Here is a 20,560-nt window from a genome sequence, read left to right on the forward strand (position 1 = left end):
CTCCACTTGCACATTTTGGGCAAGCGGTTTCGTCTGTTCAAAACGCAGTCTGCACTACAGTTTCTACGGGTGTGGATGAGCTCTCTAAAAGGAATGCTCCACTTAGGGTTTGCAAGGTAGCATCTATTGGCATACAATAGGGTGTTTCCAGCTGTCGACTTACAGTATAAAGATGTCCGCAGGTGACTGCCTTCTATATCCACATTGACATGAATAAAGGTTACTTTTTGTTTGTCTGTTGTGCAGTGGCAGCCAGTAGTTTTAGCAGGAAGGATCACACGTACACACATACACACTCACTCACACCCATGCATTCACATATGTGCACACACATACTCATTCACAACATTCACAGAGAAATACACATAGATACATTCATACACACATGCACGCATGCACCAAACATCAAAAAACATAAATAATACCTTCACTGCAGGTCTCCAGGACGGAAGCCTCAGAGGTCTCAAGAGGGTTGGGACTGCTGGATTCCCTCACTTGTCACAGAGTGGGATGCGGTCAGATAAACTGCTGACCCCACCAGGGGCGGCTCCTCTGCAATGGTGAAGGAGCGTTGCCCCACTGGCTCAGAGCCTGCAGCTGAAAAATAAAACAATATTTAATTATCGTTTTATTTTTCAGCTGCTGGCTGAGCCAGCATGAGCAGTGATGGGCGGGGCTGGGCCAAGGGAGTGGGGAAGAGGAGTGGAGTGAGTGCACTTGAAAGTGCCCGTCAGTTTTGGCAGCATACGCATTTAGGTTTCTCCAACCAGACTCCAGTGACCTGTCAAAGTGGCAGACCATGCCGCTCAGACCAATCCTGGGGCTGCTCTCATGCTAGGTATAGCATGAGAGCAGCACCAGAATTGTGTGGGAAGCCTGTGTTGTTGTCCCAGGGACTGCTGGGACCCAGCCCAATCGGGAGAGGAGCGAGGAGGAAGGCAGCAGTGGCGGACAGGTACATTATTTTTTTTATTATTGCTCCCCCTTGAGATTTTCAGCAGCCGTCACTGGACCACACCAACCTTTCCGACGAGATGTCAGTGATAGATACTCAGCGATGGGCACTTCATAACTTAACATGAAGTGCCCATGTCCGAGGCTGTCACTAATGCTCTCTCTCATTACAGAGGGAGGGCTTTGAGGCATTTTGGACAGGCTCTAGAGGACATGCTCACAGGGCTGTGTAATCCTTAGTCTGGCAAAGTTCAGCTCAAGCAGCCAGGTATCTGCGCATCTAGCATGTCTAGACCTGAGCAAGAGGAGTATCTGTCAGACTGGCCTTCGTTCAAACAGACAGACACTCTTCTTGTTGGAGAAAACGGGTGGGGCGTGCCTCAACTCATACAGACGGGCCCCGGCTGCTATTGTGTACTGGAAATTCAAATTGAAATCACTGTCAATGAGGGTACCCAAGAAAACATCAGCAAGGTTTATATCTCTAGACAAATTCACAAAAAGATCATCAATGCACCTGAGACAACGTACTACATGTTTAGTATAGTGGAACACTTGGCCAGTCCAAACTACCTACTCCTCCCAGCAGCCCATGAACAAATTAGCATAGCTTAGGATCACCAGGCACCCGTAGCTGTAACCGAATCCATTGATTTAGAGGGTTTTTGAAGAGAAAAATGTCATTCACAAAACAAAACTCAAGCAGCTCCAATAACACAGCCATATCCTCCAGGATTCGTACTGACCGAGTGTTCAATGATATCTGCAAGCTTGAATACCTTGTTCATGTTCAATTGAGGTACACAGTGGTATTACATCAATTGTGGCTGTAGTCTTTGAGCCATGGAATTGCGTTGATCTTGTGCAACAAACCTGTCACAAATGGTGCCAACAAATGATCAATGTACCTCAATGTTGCCTCTAATAAACTATTGTTCAAAGATAAAATGGTCCTTCTAGGGTCTAATCACATCTTTATGAACCTTGGGTAAACAATAGATAGTGGGTGCTGTAGGAAAGCTGTTCTTCAAGTATTGGTAATCCTCAAGCTATATTAGGTCAAAATCTTGCTATTTCTCAAGATTGGTGTAGTGTGTGATGATAAACTGCTTGCAATTTGGCTTCTTGGTTATCTTATGTCATGTATGGCAATCAAGTTGGAGGTATGACTCTTCCAGGTTCTGTGCCTATCCACCCCCATATGTAATCACCTTCATAAGTCAGTTTACTTACAATAGACTCATCATCATTAACATCTGAGTCAATACCCCAGCCTCTACAGGTGTCCATTGTCATGGTCTTAGAGGTGTCCCCCCAAACAGTCTTGCTTCAAGCTATAATATAAATTAAGATGATGAATATCACCAATACCTTAATCAGAAAAAATCAACGTCCTACTGAATTTTGGCATCATCATCTTAGAATAATACTTGGCAAGTTTGAAAGTTTACCATGTTAATTAAAAGTTTGTAGGGGCAAAAGGAGAGGCCCAGTGTGAAAAAGTATTACTGCTTGTTAGACAAGGATCTGGACGTTGAATTGATAAAAGTCTTAAAAGAGTCTTTTACCTCCATTTCCTTGTGCTTCTGATACTATCTGGTTTGAGTTGTGCTCTTATTCTCGCCGATCTCCTGCTCTTCTGTTGCCCTCTCTGACACCTCTGCTTCTTCCATTTGAGCATGTCCCTTTTAGATGACCCCCTACCTCTTTTTCTCATAAAACAATTTAAATCTGTACAAATAGACGTTATTATAAAATAATTTTAAAAATGCTATAAATACATTTCAAACTTAAATTATGAATTCAAACACATGTTTCAAATAAAGACATATCATTGCTAAACATGCAATATTCTTATTAATTCCTTTAAAATGTAAAACAACTATACAATTATTAAACCATTAAAAATGCTTTAAAAATAAATTACAAAAAATATTAAAAACACATTAAAAAATGTAGAAAAATAAAAAACTAAAAATGTAAAACTATTAATAACATTAACAAGCGAAACTTTTCATAATAAAAACTAAAATATTTATTAAAAATATTTAAAGAAATAATCATAATCAAAATCCAATAAAAAGGCATTCAAATTAATATTCGAGTACTCTACTGTTAGTAAAATCCTACAAACATAGGAAAAACTTAATACATTTGAGGGGAAGAAATTACATTTACTGTTTTAAATCCTATGAAACAGATATTAAGTAAAATACAAAATTGTGAGGGTCTAATATACTATTTTAATACACTTTCACAAAAATTAGGAAAAGTGCATACTTTGGTGAAGGGGTCAGATTTACTATTCTAAGCAAGTCTAACAAACATTTAAGAAAATACATACGTTAGGAGGGGAGAGATTTACCTTTCTTACTTCAGTCTAAATAACATTGGAAAAATTGCATGTGGCAGAGTTACTATTCTAACTAGTTCTTGGGGTGTGAGATTAACTATTCTACCTCACAAACATTGTGGAGGCAGTCATATTCACTATTATAACTCAGGTCTAACAATCATGTGGGAATGTGCTTACGTTGGGGAAGTCAATATACCATACTAACTCTACTCTAGCACACTTTGGAAAAAGTGCGTATATTGGCGGGCATATTTACGATTCTAACTATAGTCTAACAACCTTTGGGGGAAATATGTACATTGGGAGAGTCAGATTTACTATTATAACTCTAATCTAATAACAATTGTGAAAAGGACATTTATTGGGGAGAACAGATTTACTATCCTAACACCAGACTACAAACATTGGGGAAAGTGCAAACACTGGAGAGATCATATTTACAATTCTAACTCCAATCTAACAAACACTAGGGAAAGTGCATACATTGGAAGGATCATATTTACTGTTTTAACTCGAATGTAACAAACATTGAAGAAAGTACATTTAATGGGGTGGGGATCAGATATACTATTCTACCGTCATTTTATCAAGTATTGGAGGATGTGCATACATTTGAGACAGTCAATTTAATATACTAACTACAGTCTAACACACCTGGAGAAAAGTGCATACATTGGAGGGATCATATTACTATTCTAACTATAGTCTGATAAACATTAGGAGAATATATACATTGGGAGAGTCATATTTATTACTCCCACTCCATTCCACAATGATTGGGGAAAGTACACATATTGTAGAATTCAGATTTAGGCCCATATTTATATTTTTTTATGTAAACCAGCACTGGTGCTGGTTTGCGGCAAAAAATGTACTGCCGGTTAACGCCATTCCTACGCACCATGCAGGAGCCATATTTAAGGATTGACGTTCGCCGGCGCTGTGGGCTGGTCACAGTAAAAAAAAATGACTCAAATCAGGCAGCACCGGCGTAGGGGAAAATGGGGGTTGTGCGTCAAAAAATGGTGCAAGTCAGGTTTAAGTAAAAAATCATGGTTCAAAACTGACTTGCGCCATTTTTTGGCCCACAACCCCCATTGAAATGACTCCTGTCTTGGCAAAGACAGGAGTCATGCCCCCTTGCCCAATGGCCATGCCCAGGGGACTTCTGTCCCATGGGCATGGTCATTGGGCACAGTGGCTTGTAGGGGGGCCAAAATTAGGCCCCCCATGCCAATTAAAAAAACAAAGTTATACTTACCTGTACTTACCTGGGATGGGTCCCCCATCCATGGGTGTCCTCCAGGGGTGGGCAAAGGTAGCAGGGGGTGTCCCTGGGGGCAGGGAAGGGTACCTGTGGGCTGCTTCCATGGTCAGAGACCATGGAAGTGAGCCCACAGGTCCCTTAATGCCTGCCCCGAACCAGGCATTACAAAATGACTCTAATCAGGTTTAGAGTCATTTTTTAAGGCCCTCCCCCTACCGTGCGCCCTTTTCACCCAGATGGATAAATATGGCGCACAGGTGTTTGAGTCATTTTTTGGACGGGAACGCCTACCTTGCAAGCGCAAGGTAGTTTCCCGCATCCAAAAAATGACTCTTACTGCATATTTTTGGCACTAGACGGGTCCAGCGCCAAAGTATAAATATGGAGGTAAGTTTGCGCCAGATTTGCGCCAAAAAATGGCACAAATCCTGCGCAAACAGAGTATAAATATGCCCTTTAATATTCTAACTCCACTCTAACAAATGTTGGGAAAAGTGAAAACATTGGGGGAGGCGTTCATATTTGCTATTCTAACTTCACTCCAACAAACATTAGAGAAAGTGCAGACATTGGGGTGATCATATTTACAATTCTAACTCCAATCTAACAAACACTGGGGAGAGTGCATACATTGGGAGGATCAGATGTACTAATCTAACCATAGTCTAACAAACATTGTGGAGCCTAAATAGATTGGGGAGGTCAGATTTACTATTCTAATTCTGTAATAGCAATTATTGTGAAAAGAGTATATATGTTTACTACTTGAGTAAATCCACATTGCAGAATGTACCTTCTAGTGCATACTTTCAGGACCTTGAAGTTTGTTTTGGACATATCAACCCCTCAAACCCGAGTGTGCAGCAACACTGGAGGGCTTGGAAGCACGTGAGAACTGGCGCTGAGACATGTTTAAAAAATAAATCTACCATTTAAATATAATACAAATTATTAAAACATAATAAAATGATTAAACGTTATATTACAATTAACAGTACACCTCAAATTCACCCACAAAAACACAAACATTAAAAAATTATTGGTATCATAACATTTATTTCCAAATCAAATATTAAATAAACATTAAATAAAATAACAAAATAAATTTAAAAAAGCACAGTCAAATGAGAAAAATTCCACACAACCCATAAAGAGTAATATTATTTAACTATTCAAAAAGTATGTACATTAATAATTATCATTTTAAGGTATTCATTATAATCTGAATGTTCACTATAATTAATATATTATTTATTAATAATAAATATTGTATTTAAAAAACTAGGCACCCACCCCTCCAAAATGCCTTCATCCTGAACTCAAAAATTAACAGATAAATGTACTAAACTATTAAACAGTTAAAATATTATAAAACAATGGGAATGTTTTTGCATTAATAATAACTAATGTGTGAATAATTACTCTTCCCACTCAATTCTCCAATAAACCCAACAACACAAAATAAAAATGTAATATATAATTAAACAATCTTTTAAATATTTTAAAATGTAATCATTAAAAATAAGGCATATTTAACAAATTAGTTAAATGTAATTAAGGTATATTTAGAAAAAACACTTCCCACCCAATTATCTAATAAACACAACAAACCAAAAACATATAACTAACAATAACATTTACTTTAAACAATTAATAACTTTGCAATGACATATAATAAAATAAAAAACATAAGAGAATACAATAAAACTCCACAATATAACACTACAATATAGTAAACAGTATTTTCAACTTAAACAATCTAATAACTAAAAAATATCTATGTACTTATTCTTAATACTTTGGTCCACAATATTTTTGTAATCACAATATTTTCACCATGATATCATGGACAGACAGTATTTTCGAGCCGATGTTTTGGTAGAACATTATTAAGGAGGATGTGGTTAATAATAACCACCCTCTCATTATATTACGTAAGATTAATATGATTAAAAAAACAATTTTCCATTGTTCCAATATGTTGTAAGTCCATTGCTTCACCATCCATCACTATGCTACTTTATTTATTTTCAGGTGAAATCAATATATACCATCTGGGAATCTAGAGGTGTCTGAAGAACTGCTAAATGATTTAAACGTGTCACACCTGAAGGGGTGGCTGAAGTCAGTGAACATTGGGATGCACTGTGGGGCCATAGCAGATGAATGTCTCAAACTGACACTGTTTTTGAGAAGTTCCCAAATAGACGGTAAAGGGTCTTCTTTTTGGCAAGGGTTGAGTAAGCTTTACCAGTGACTGTGCTTGTTGGGCAGCAGGCTATGGACTTACTTATTTGATATAGTCACAGGTGACTGCCTGCTAATTTTTAAAGATCCAACTTATTTAAAAACATATATATAAATGTATTGATGTGGACACTTTGCGGTGGTAGTCGGACTGCCACAGTCCTAGTGGTCCGACCGCCAAATTACAACCCTGGCAGTCAGACCACCAGGGGACTGCCGCCAGGAAAATGGTTCCCGATGGGGTGGCGGTGGACTGAGTTGTGGTCAGCTACAGCGGTGCTGAGTTCAGCACCATGGTGCTGACCATGAGTCCTCTTTCTGCCAGCCCTTTCGTGGCAGGGATCCCACCATGAAAAGGCTGGCAGAAAGCCAGTGCAGGGGCCCCCTTGCCCAGCACCTTCATAATGCACACTGTCTGCTACGGCAGACAGTGTATATTCAGAGGGTGCTGGGTGCATACTCTGTGCAACAGCATTGGCCCCAGCTTCATGTGGAGCTGAGGCCAATACTGCCACACTGTTTCCACTGGGCTAACCAGCGGAAACCTCTGATTTCGGAGTTTTCCACTTGTCAGCCCAATAGAAACCTTGTAATCGGCCAGAGGGGAAGATCGCCAGCTCCCTGAAGGTCTCCTCTCCACGGGGCTGGCGGGCGGACCAACCGCAAACCTCGTAATGAGCCTCCTAGTGTGGGACACATCTGGCCATATATAAACAGGACCCTAGAAATCCCAGATGTGATAATATATTCCCCTCTCGACCATAGCTACTGGGTTTCAATCATTCCATTTGGATACACTGAATGTGATTGGTAACAATTGGCATTGTAAATACAGAGAATGTATTGATTGACAATAGACTTAAATCATTTGAAGGACAGAACAATTTATCACCTATAATAATATTCATAAATCTATCATAAGTATCTGTTCCATATTTAAGCCATTAATTGGGTAAACAAAGATGTGGATAATTTTTTGGTAAAGGGAGTTAAGATAAACATTGTGAGAAAAGGGCAGATGGGCCTGGTATAAGAAATACACCAGAATAGTTGTCTACTTCTCTGACTCAAGGCAAAGCAGCACTCATACAAAACAACTTAATAATACACAAATTCTATACAACGTGCCGTCTATACTTGACACCACTCAAGGTATTTGAATGAAAGGTAAAGCAGTCTTTATTGTGTTCTATGTGCAGGCAGAAAGGTGCTAACGCAGTGTGTTTGTCGAATACCTGTCCTTGTTACGATGGTTATTGGGATTCAGTCTTTCATAGGCTTGTCTTCATGATCTGAAGAACTCAGTCAGCTATTTTATTTAGTATGAATAGCAGCCTTCCTTCAGACACTTTAGGAGGGAAACCTCAATATAGACTTCTTAGGTGCAATGCTCCAATGCTAGCACTACCCAATGGAATATTCAGAAAGACCAGAAAAGGCCAAAGATTATTTAATGTCCATTCTTTAAATAGAGCCACATTATAAGTAAAGAGTCAAAGCTCAAACTGCATTTTCCAGTTTGGAGTTTCCTCATGTTATTATTTTTTTTTTTACAAATGTTGGAAAACTGTCATGATTTCTAACATGTTTCGAGACATTATCATTAATTGGTCATTTTCTCAGGGCAAAACATATTACAAATTTGTCCAGTACTGATTTCTCGAATTTTAGAATCTTTCACCTGTGACAAAACAGTCAACAAAAGAAAACATTGAGGGAACAGGAGAAATACAAATAATGAATTCATAAGTCACTGTTCAATTATTACTCAATATTATTCGAACCATATTAACTGCATAACATATTTCAGAATTTAAGTTACACTGACCTAAAACATGTAAGTATTGATATATCCTTTAAGTTGAAAGGCAGATTCACTGATTGACTGTTTTTAAAGATATTGATAAAAAACAGCAAAGACAATCACCAGAAGAGTAGTTAACTACTTAGGCAGTATGATTCTGATTCCTAATATCTTCAATACAAAGATACTAATATATTGAAAGTAACTAATAAAAAGGATGTATTATGTCTTGTAGACAATAAGGCCCATATTTATGGATTTTGTGGTGCAGGGCAGCCTCTGCGTCAGGTGGACAGAGCAGTAATGCTCTGTACATATCCAATAGGGTGCAGTCCTGTCCTTTCCCCCTTCGATGGCCCCCTTTTGGCAGCCTAGTGCCATCACAGGCACCCCTGCACCATGGATTCAAGGGTGCCTGTGTTGCATGCAGGGTTATTTTCATGCAGGAAGGGAGGAGCAGAATGCCACACACATAGAAAGAGACAAACATTATGCATCTTATGGGAGGCACATCTTTTTGGCGCATTCCCAGGATTACAAGTTCTTGTAAATCTGGAAATCCATCAAAATCCATGGATGCTGTGTGGGAACACCCATGCAACACCAATGGAAATGCCTCTCTGGTGCAGAGTAATGTAATCCAGCGATTTGCTCTACATTACACTACTTGAGATTTATGAAGCCACGCAAGGTGGCCTTAGGTGGCTTCATAAATCTCACTTAAGGTTTGCATCGCTCTCGCACTACGTTAAGTGGTGCAAAAGCGACACAAACCAGGCCATATATGTGGCCCTAAATATGATTAAAAGACTGTATTAGTGGTGTTCCTTGTTGTTCGACCTGGCCCTTCCTGCAGGGTCATCCCTAGACCTTTTGACTTTTTCCTCAACTCTTTGCTGAATTCGTTTTTGTTGGCTTTAAGGTTCTGTGCACTTTACCATTGCTAACCAGTGCCAAAGTGCAGGTGATCTGTACTCTCAACATGGTGACATTGACTCCACAATCCACAATTTGCATATTTAATTTACTTGTAAGTCCCTAGTACTATTCACTATATGTGCCTAGGGCCTGTAAATTGAATACTGCTAGTGGACCTGCAGCATTTGATTGTGCCAACCCCTACAGCAACCCTTTCAACATGGCTAAAGCCTGCTACTGCAGAGCCTATGTGTGCAGTTTTAAACTGACATTTCCATTTCAATCTGGCAAGTGCCCCTACTTGCCAGGCCCAACCTTCCTTTTTATTGCATATGGCATTCCTAAGGCAGGCCCTAGTTAGCCCTAAGCGCAGGGTGCAGTGTATTTAAAAAGTTGGACAAGTGCTCTTAAGTTTAACACGTTCTTTTAGTGAAAAACTGTTAAATTTGTTTTTCACTACTGGGTGGCCTATTCCTCCTATAGGTTAACATTAAGGTTACCTTGAAGCAGCATTAAAGCGTAACTTCCAATTGGGGAAAGATAGAAACTTGGAGTTTGGTTTCTCTGGGCTCTTTAAAATCACCACTGATGGTGAAGTTGGATTTTAAATTGTAAGTCTGAAAATGCAATTTTTAGAAAGTTGGCATTTTCTTACTTTAACCATTCTGTGCCTCTGCATGTCTCTGAATACATTTCTGGGATTGGTGACAGCTTGGCTTTATGCATTCCCTCTAGAAATTCACACACAAAGGGGGGTGAGGGGTGACATTTGTATCCTGATGGCACATCACCAAGCTGATGGGTCTTCCTGGGCTTGATGGAAGGGAGGAACTGACACACTTGAATAGGGCTGTGCCTGTCCTCACACAAAGAGCTGCATAACCCCCGTAGAGTGTCTGGAGCCAGGGAAGAAAGGGCACGGACGTTGTGCAGTTCAGAGACCTCTCTTTGAAGTCTTCCCCACTTGAAATGTTCAACTGGGTATAAGTAGTGGACCACAGACCCCACAAAATCAGTACACTTCTGGATCTAAAGGACATTCTGCCAAGAAGAAGGTTTGTTGTGTTGCCAGGAAGAACTGCCACTCTGCTCAACTGCTTTTCTGTGTTTCCTTGCTGCCTCTTGCCTGGGAGTTAGAAGGACTGGACTTTGCTTGCTACATCCTCTGCAGAACCAAGTGACTCCAAGGGCTTGCCTCCTTTTCTGGAATTCTAAGGGCCATCAAAGACTTCCCCCAACTCTGCTTCAGCTGCTGGACTCTGCCACTGTGAGTCCTGCCCTGTCAATAGGTACCAATCCAGTCCTGGGCTGTAAGCAAGGTCTTTGAAGCTGCTTTTCAACAAAAACCGACGCATGGAGGCTGTTGCACAGCTCAAAACTGCTACAGCACCCTTATACGCTGACACAGTGCTGATTTGACAACGACACAGGACAGACTACAAGGCTCGACAATGCATCGCCTGCATCAAAAACGGTTCGATGTCAGTGCAGGATCTGACTGCAAGGCTTTACAACGACCCATCTACCTGATTGCATGGATTGGAACCGATGCATTGAGTCGTCAACGCCAGTGCTTGCTCCTTCCAAGATACTGTTTCAGCGGGCCCTTCATCAGTTCTGTAGCCAGCCTGCCCTCCACCACGGTCGGCCTGAACTTTGGATTTACCCCAGTCTAGCGTGACCTCAAGCAACCTTTCAGCGCTATTGACTTTAAAGCACTGCTTTGCAGTTTATTATTTAAAAAATCATATCTTGACTTCTACTTATTGTAGATTATTGTTGTTTTGGTCTTGTTTTACTCAGATGAATATTATGTATTTTTCTAAACTGGTGTGGAGTCTTTTTGTGGTGCTTGTCATCGCGTTACTGTAATGTAAGTGTTGCACAAATACCTGACACATTGCCTCCTAAGTTAAGACTGCTTGCTGTGTGCCAAGTTATCAGAAGGTGAGCACAGGTTAATTTATGGTGTGTATCTGACTTACCCTGACTAGGATTATCGTCCCTACTTGGACAGGGTGCATACCTCTGTCAAATAGAAACCCATGGCCTCATTATTAATCTGGCGGTCACTAGACTGCCAGACTCACGGTGGCGGTCTGGACCGCTGCTGCTGTGGGCGTTCGACCATCACATTATGACCCTGGTGGTCTGGCTGCCAGGGTATCACCACCTCCGCCGGGATCGGTGTTTCTCACGGCTGACAGCGGGTGCAGGTTGCCATTAGCCAGGGCAGCGCTGCACGCATCACCGTCCTGCTTGTTACAACCTGGTTGTTCGCCAGCTTTTTCATGGCAGTTTCACTGCCATGAAAAGGCTGGTGGAGAACAGGTACAGGAGGCCAAAGGGGAGCCCCTACACTGCCCATGCCGCTGCCCAGTACCCTTGTAATGTGCACTGTCTACTGTGCAGGCAGTGCACATTATGAGGGTGCTGTTGCCCCCTAGAGGCAGCAGCATTGCTGCTGGCTCAATTATGACTGGGCTGACAGGTGGAAATCTTGGTTTCCGCCCGTCAGCCCAGTGGGAAAGTCGTAATGGGTCCAGTGGGGAGGTAGCCACTACAGTGGCGGCCACCCTGTCTGGAGTTTGTCTGAGAGGTGTTCCCATCTGCCAAACTCTTAATGAGGGTCCCAGTTTCTAACACCTGTGCAACTGACTTTTTATGGTACCCTTTGTATTAGAGAGGTTTATAGAATATCTACAGTGATTTGATCATCTATATGCATGAGTGGCTCATGAAGTGAACTAAAAATTAAGATTAAAAAATTACACTTACCTCCTTCACCGTTCCGCACTGTTCCATCCGCTTCTTGTCTGCAGGCTGCAGGCACAGGCTCCCAGCCTGCCTTGTGGCCAATCCTGCCACTGCTCAGAGTGTAGATGTGTGATTGTGTGTGATTGTGAAGGATCGACATTAGGAGATTCAGAGGCCTCAATCAGGATTCAGACGTTGGATGCCTGATATAGATTTCCCGTGAGGTTTGAGATCTCTCTTTCTCACAGTCGAACGGGGTCATCGGCTTGCTGGCAGGAGGAAGATGAAGAACCTGACAGGCTTACGGTGATACATTTTTAATTCATTATTTGCTTTGCATAATAATATAGATACATATATTTGCTGTGTATATTGCAGTGGAGAATCAGTCGTGTATGTTTTCATTTCATTGTTGTGACTTTTAAAAGTGTGCTTTCAACATGCTAATCTCCTTTTAGGAACCTTGAGTGGTGAAATAATAAATGTCTTCTTTGGACTAATAAGTGCATTCCAGAGATTTTTTGTCAGTACACAAGTATTTCAGCTCGGTCATTAGTGAAAAGCAAAACAATGTCCTTTAATAGCTGGGTTTAATTTCAGTCCTCCGTGGCTCTCATATGTCAAGGCAAGGAGGGGATGGCAAAGAAGAGGCTAGCTTTACAGATGCAAGTATCTAGCTTAGACTTAAAATCTTGTCCCTGCTTTGCTGGAAGAGTAGCCTATGTGTGTGGGTGGTCACAGACAGTGCAATAGTGAGAAAGTGAGGTTTTCCCTCCTAATTTATCCTTTGAGGCTGGATAAAGCCATCAGCGAGATTTTGAGTTTTCTGACTTTCCCAGCTTTTTTTATTTTTTTATTTATTGGTGATTTCTCAGAGTTAATACTCCAAGAAGCGCTCAAATTAATTGTGTGGTCTTCTGATTGGGCTTGTCTTGTTAATTTCTCTACAAAGTTGCTTCAAAACTTTGTGTACCATTCCTACTCTAAAAGGTTATGGGTGATATTATCAGTTTTATTCCCAAACAGAGATATTCTGGGGGCAATGTTTTCTTCCATCTGTGGCTTTGCTCATTCGAGTCCAGGAGGGCAAATCTAGGAAAAGGTTTCTGAGTTTGCTCAGTGTCCTGCAGAGTGTTGAGATATGGTTGCTGTCCTGGGTGTATTTCTTATGCATCCACCCAGTATATACACATTTACATATCTGCTCTTACATCTCAAATGCGAAGTTCAAATTTCTTGTAACTTACACCACGTTGTGTTTCAATACAGTTTTATTTCTGAAGTTCACAAATTGTTCCCAGCATCTGTCAGTCAGGTGGACTGCATATGCTTTGCTGTGCTTAGCCATGTTGCTCCTCGTCATTTTTCGACATTGTAGCTGGACCGGAAAAAATTCAATGCCTACTTCGAGCCATACCTGTAACGACTGCAGGATCTGAAGCAAAGATTTGCAAAATTACATCTGCGATATTCCCACATTCAAGACTTCCTCCATTACTGACCAGGTCTCTCCTCCATAGGTGGAAAGCAAGTGCAGTTTTGCTTCAGCTTCGGTTGGCACATGGGACATTACTCTGCCTCTAAAACAGGTTGTGAAGCGAAGCATGCCCCTCGTAAGTACTTAGCTTTTCCCAGAGTACTTTTCTGCATGTGTTTCAAAGGAGCCTGAGGCAGCAAATGTTATCCACGTAGGTAGGGGTCTGAACTCTTTATATTGGTTTTCCCTCCAAGTAAAGTCACTGGGCATTTACCTTCTTGATTGGTGGCCCCATACTGTTATCTGCTTTTCTGTTTATTGCATGATTTCTTTCCTTTATAATAGTTTTCCGTGTAAAGGGGTAATTGTTTTAGAGTGTTTAATGTACATGCCAGAAGGACTGTGTCATTGAGGGACTAATTTATTGAGTATGTAATAGGTACAAAACATAGATAAACAACATTTCTCGCTGCAAGATGCGGGTGTGGTGTGTTTTATATTATTTCTTTATAACTTATATTTATCTTTGTAGCTATTCAATCATATATTTACCGGTGCTTAATTTCTTCACTGTATAACACTCCTCCTCACTCTAGCTTTAAAGGGACCATCCTTCACAGAGAATAAAATGTTCTCGTTATGTTGCTCTGCATCTTTTGGAATCACCAACAAAGGGTATTCTAGAATGTTGCTCTATTTGAAGATGTCAGTTTAGGATTTGAGGTTTACTGTGACATCATCAATCGGATACCACCTTTAACATATAGAATTATAGATGGGTAACAGTGACTTATGGGGTTATTTTTTAACAAGTGAATCCCAGTGACATCAAATATACAACGAGAGTAAAGCTAGAGTTGTCTATGATGTCACTCAGAAGGTGAAAAATATCCCAATAATTCACTTTTTACCCATCCACACTTTTATGTTAATGTATGGACCCTCAAATCATCTGCTACTGCTTTCAGCTGCTACAAAGGGGCAGAGCTCTAAAGGGGGAGTCATAAATAACATGGCATCTGTTATGTATACCGGTCCCAAAGGACAACAAACAACTTACCTGCCATCCTTGATCAACCCTGACCATCTTTAATGCCTTTCTTCCTCCTCCTACAGCTTTGCTTTCTGCTTTCGGCCAAAGCAGACAGCCAACACTGTTGTGACTGGCTCTCAGGGAGGCCTGTCAGCCTGGGCTGGAAGGCCTTTAAGATATCATAACATTGGGCGACCAGTTTAGTTATTAACTGTTGCTATGTCATAGCAATAGATTGTGAGATTCAGAAACTGAAATAAAAGATAAAGGTTCTCTATGAAAACTAATCATAACATAAGTCAAATTCCTCAATGAATGGGCCGTCTGATGCAGTGAAAGACCATGCTATGCACACACAACTGTAGATTTAGACATTTTTCTTAAGGGCTAGGCAACATGTGGGGGTGACATCATACTTATATGTTAACCCCTTCTGTGCCCAGGACGTAAGGGTTACGTCCTGAGGCACAGTGCTCCTGTGCCCAGGACGTAACCATTACGTCCTGGGCACAGAGCCCAGAGGGAGCACTAGCACTCCCTCTGTGGGGTTCCCCCCACCCCCCCAAGGCAGGGATGGAAGGGGAAGCCTTTCGCGTGCTGATTGTCACAGGGTCTCCTCCCACGATCGGAAGAGAAATGCTAAGAATTTCTCTTCCGATCACGTGGGGGAGGCCCAGAGAGGCTTCAAAGGGAAGGAAAGGAATTTCCTTCCCTTTGAAGTCTCTCTGAGCGTTTCAAAAGCAATCCGGCTTTTGAAACACCCACTAGACACCAGGGATTTATTTTTAAAAATGAAACTGGCATGAGGAAGTGACCCCTTGGGCAAGGGTCACTCCCAGGGGGGGCATTTGTTTTTGAAGGCCTTTTCTGCCCCCCTGGGGGCAGATTGGCCTATTATTAGACCGATCTGCCGCCGGGGGGGGGGCAGAAACCTCTAGGCACCAGGGAAAATTTGTTTTTTTTTGTTTTGTTTTTGTTTTGTTTTTTATTTTAGAGGTGGGGAGCGACCCCTTAGGCAAGGATCGTTCCCCTGGGGGGCAAATTTATTTTAGGCCATTTCTGCCCCCTTGGGGGGCAGATCAGCCAATTATAATTAGGCTGATCTGCCCCCAAGGGGGACAGAAACCACTAGGCACTGGGGATTTTGTTTGTTGTTGTTGTTGTTTTACAGATGGGGAGCAACCCCTTAGGCGAGAGTCGCTCCCCTGGAGGGGCAAATTGTATTTAGGCCATTTCTGCCCGCTTTGGGGGCAGAGCGGCCGATTTCAGGTCAATCTGCCCCCAAGGGGAGCTGAAACCACTAGGCACCAGGGATCTTTTTTTTTGCGCCGTCACGCAAGGGGAGCGACCCCGTAGGCAAGGGTCGCTCCCCAGGGGAAGTGGGGGGACAAATTTATTTTAGGCCATTTCTGCCAACCCTGGGGGCAGATCGGCCTATTGTTATTAGGCCGATCTGCCCCCGGGAGGCAGAAACCTCTAGGCGCCAGGGCAAAAAAAAATTCTGTGTTTTTTTTTTTGTTTGTTTGTTCTTTTTTCAGAGATGGGGAGCGACCCATTAGGCAAGGGTCGCTCCCCTGGGGGGGGGGGGGGCAAATTGTATTTAGACCATTTCTGCCCCCCTTGGGGGCAGGTCGGCGGATTTTAGGTCAATCTGCCCCCAAGGGGAGCAGAAACAACTAGGCACCGGGGATTATTATTTTTTGCGCCAATGTCATGCAAGGGGAGCGACCCCGTAGGCAAGGGTCGCTCCCCGGGGGGAGTGGGAGGGGGCAAATTTATTTTAGGCCATTTAGGCACCGGGGATCTTTTTTTTGCGCCAATGTCACGCAGGGGCGACCCCATAGGCAAGGGTCGCTCCCCGGGGAGGGGCTTGGGGGGTAAATTTATTTTAGGCCATTTCTGCCCCCCCTGGGGCCGGCTGAGCTAGAGGCCAAAATCCACAGGTAGGCACTTTGCAAAAAACACCTCTGTTTTCTGTGAAAAAATGGGATGTGTCCACGTTGTGTTTTGGGGCATTTCCTGTCGTGGGCGCTAGGCCTACCCACACAAGTGAGGTACCATTTTTATCAGAAGACTTGGGGGAACGCTGTGTAGAAGGGAATTTGTGGCTCCTCTCAGGTTCCAGAACTTTCTGTCACCGAAATGTAGAGGAAAATTTGTTTTTTAGCCAAATTTTGAGGTTTGCAAAGGATTTTGGGTAACAGAACCTGGTAAGAGCCCCACAAGTCACCCCATCTTGGATTCCTCTAGGTGTCTAGTTTTCACAAATGCGCTGGTTTCCCCAGGTGCCGGCTGAGCTAGAGGCCAAAATCCACCGGTAGGCACTGTTTTCTGTGAAAAAATTGATGTGTCCACGTTGTGTTTTGGGCCATTTACTTTCGTGGGCGCTAGGCCTACCCACCCAAGTGAGGTATATTTTTTATCGGGAGACTTAGGGGAACGCTGGGTAGAAATTTGTGGCTCCTCTCAGGTTCCAGAACTTTCTGTCACCGAAATGTGAGGAAAATGTGTTTTTAGCCAAATTGTGAGGGTTGCAAAGGATTCTGGGTAACAGAACCAGGTCAGAGCCCCACAAGTCACTCCATCTTGGATTCCCCTAGGTCTCTAGTTTTCATAAATGCACAGGTTTGGTAGGTTTCCCTAAGTGCCGGCTGAGCTAGAGGCCAAAATCTACAGGTAGGCACTTTGCAAAAAACACCTCTGTTTTCTGTCAAAAAATGGGATGTGTCCACGTTGTGTTTTGGGGCATTTCCTGTCGCGAGCGCTAGGCCTTCCCACACAAGTGAGGTATTATTTTTATCGGGAGACTTGGGGCAATATAGAATAGCAAAACAAGTGTTATTGGCCCTGTCTTTCTCTACATTTTTTCCTTCCAAATATAAGAGAGTGTGTTGAAAAGACGTCTATTTGAGAAATGCTGTGTAATTCACAAGCTAGTATGGGCACCCCGGAATTCAGAGATGTGTAAATAACCACTGCTCCTCAACACTTTATCTTGTGCCCATTTTGGAAATACAAAGGTTTTCTTGATAGCTATTTTTTACTCTTTATATTTCAGCAAATTAATTGCTGTATACCCGGTATAGAATGAAAACCCACTGCAGGGTGCAGCTCATTTATTGGCTCTAGAGTTCTTGATGAACCTACAAGCCCTATATATACCCGCAACCAGAAGAGTCCAGCAAACGTAACGGTATATTGCTTTCAAAAATCTGACATTGCAGGAAAAAGTTACAGAGTAAAACGTATAGAAAAATTGCAGTTTTTTTCACCTCAATTTCAATATTATTTTTTTTCAGTTGTTATTTTCTGTAGGAAACCCTTGTAGGAGCTACACAAATTACCCCTTGCTGAATTCAGAATTTCGTCTACTTTGCAGAAATGTTTCGGTTTGTGGGATCTAGCATTAGTTTCATGCCCATTTCTGTCACTGACTGGAATGAGGCTGAAAGCACAAAGAATCATACAAATGGGGTATGTCCCAGTAAAATGCCAAAAGTGTGTTGAAAAATTGGGTTTTCTGATTCAAGTCTGCCTGTTCCTAAAAGCTGGGAAGCTGGTGATTTTAGCACAGCAGACCCTTTGTTGATGCCATTTTCAGGGAAAATACCACAAGCATTCTCCTGCAGCCCCTTTTTCCCATTTTTTTGAAAAAAACGAAATGTTCACTGTATTTTGGCTAATTTCTTGGCCTCCTTCTGGGGAACCCACAAAGTCTGGGTATCTCTAGAATCCCTAGGATGTTGGGAAAAAAAAGGACGCAAATTTGGCGTGGGTAGCTTATGTGAACAAAACGTTATGAGGGCCTAAGCGCGAACTGCCCCAAATAGCCAAAAAAAAGGCTCGACACAGGAGGGGGAAAAGGCCTGGCAGCAAAGGGGTTATAGGGCTTGGAGTTCCGAAATGCTATTCTTGAATTTTCCAAGGACACTAAACTCTGCCTTAAAAGTTCAGTAAACCGAATTCAGTGACCAGATTAGATTTGTCAAAGAGAGAAAATTCAAAGGTCCTCAATTTTTAAAGATGAAAATTAAGATAAAATTGGAACAAACTGCTGCTGTCCTGACTCCTTTGAAAATAATACAGGAAATTGACCACTATAGAAGAGATGTGTTTCATTGTTTTTGTTACTGTTGTTATTAGCTAATGGCGGTTTCAGAGTGCACAATCTGCCATTTGTACGGCATCGCAAAATTAGTAGTCCGGGATATGACTATAAACGTTTACATAAAAGACTGAAGTCTGGGAAGTATATATGTGGTGTAAACTGTGTTTCACGTGCTATAATGCTCCTGGTAACTCCTCTAGTCAGTCTTGTGAGTTAAATAAAATGTTTAGATTACTTATCAGTAATCTAGATTACTCTGAATCTTCCTTCCTCGTCCCAGTACTTACGTGATGAGGAGCAGCCTGCCTCTCCCAGACTGGCACCTCATACAAAAACTCTTTTTTGCAGTGACCCCTTGAAAAGGGAGGCTTACCAATCTCCCTTACTGTGCCTTACATGGCTCTTGAAAAGGGACTGGTGCACTAAACACTTCCTGTTAATACAAAGGAAAAAGACGAAAACCGCCAACGAAGCCTCACCCCTAAGGTAGGTCAGGTGGGTCATTAGTACCTGGATGACGTAGGAAGAATCGGTGTAATGATGGTTACTTGTAAGTAATCCAAATATTACCTTGTCTTTTCGTTGCTTGTCGCATTCCTTACGTGATGAGGATATACCCAAAGAGAAAGCCTTCATTATGATCAACGAGTCTGATCATAAGACATACAGAAATCCAAAGAAATGCAGTACCATTTTTTTATCATTGCATAGTAAAGGCCATAATAGAGCAACTAGCGGCACAGCCATTTTCGGTAGATCACAACCAAATCAAGACTATAGTAGACACTCAACGTAGAGACACCACCACTGAGCACAAGAACGGCTGACTTGCCTACGTAGGGAGTGAGAACAGTAAAAGGGAAAGTCAAACCCACTTAATTATCCAAATAGATTTCAGAATTTATCTGATGGCCTACAGTGTAGTGCTTAGGGCCGGGGCTTATTCTTCTGCCTCAAACATTTGCTGAGAGCAAAAGGCAGATATTAGAAAGACGGAGGAAGGGAAAAACGAAAAATCATCACAAAGAGATAAAGTAGAAAGCTGCTAGTGAGCTGAAGGGGCAGGGAGTGGCTTTATATGGATTGAAGAGGCCCGAGATGGCTTCAGGATTACGCCGCCTCAGTATTCCCTGTTGCCACATCTAATTACAGCAGCTGAGTGTATAAGAGGAAGGCTTTGGGCACCGGCACATTTTTATTTACAAATTAAGCACTGCTACTGTGGAATACGAGGTTTTGAGAACCCTATGAAAACAACATAGAAAATAATATATGATACCTTCAGAATACTGAACGACTGTTTAAAAAGAGTTGTCCAACACAAACTTCATTTTGAAGATGTATAAACAAGTTTAAAGCACTATCGAAGGGTTGGAAATAAAAAGGGGAAGAACTCTTCCACCCCAGGTTAGTTAATACAAAATATCCAAGAATAAGACTGATTGCTCAAAACAGAGTTTATCTCATCCAAAGAATGGGCAGGGTGATAATAATAGGAAAAACGTAAAGGCAAACATGAAATAGGAACCTCCTCAATGCAATAAGAGAGAAATCCAAAACGGAGATAACAAACAAAAACAGGCTACTAGAAGAATATATAGGCCATATCCTCCTGCCACCACAAGGACAAAATACTTAA

Source organism: Pleurodeles waltl, chromosome 6 (genome assembly GCF_031143425.1).
Source record: "Pleurodeles waltl isolate 20211129_DDA chromosome 6, aPleWal1.hap1.20221129, whole genome shotgun sequence".
Classification (NCBI taxonomy): domain Eukaryota; kingdom Metazoa; phylum Chordata; class Amphibia; order Caudata; family Salamandridae; genus Pleurodeles; species Pleurodeles waltl.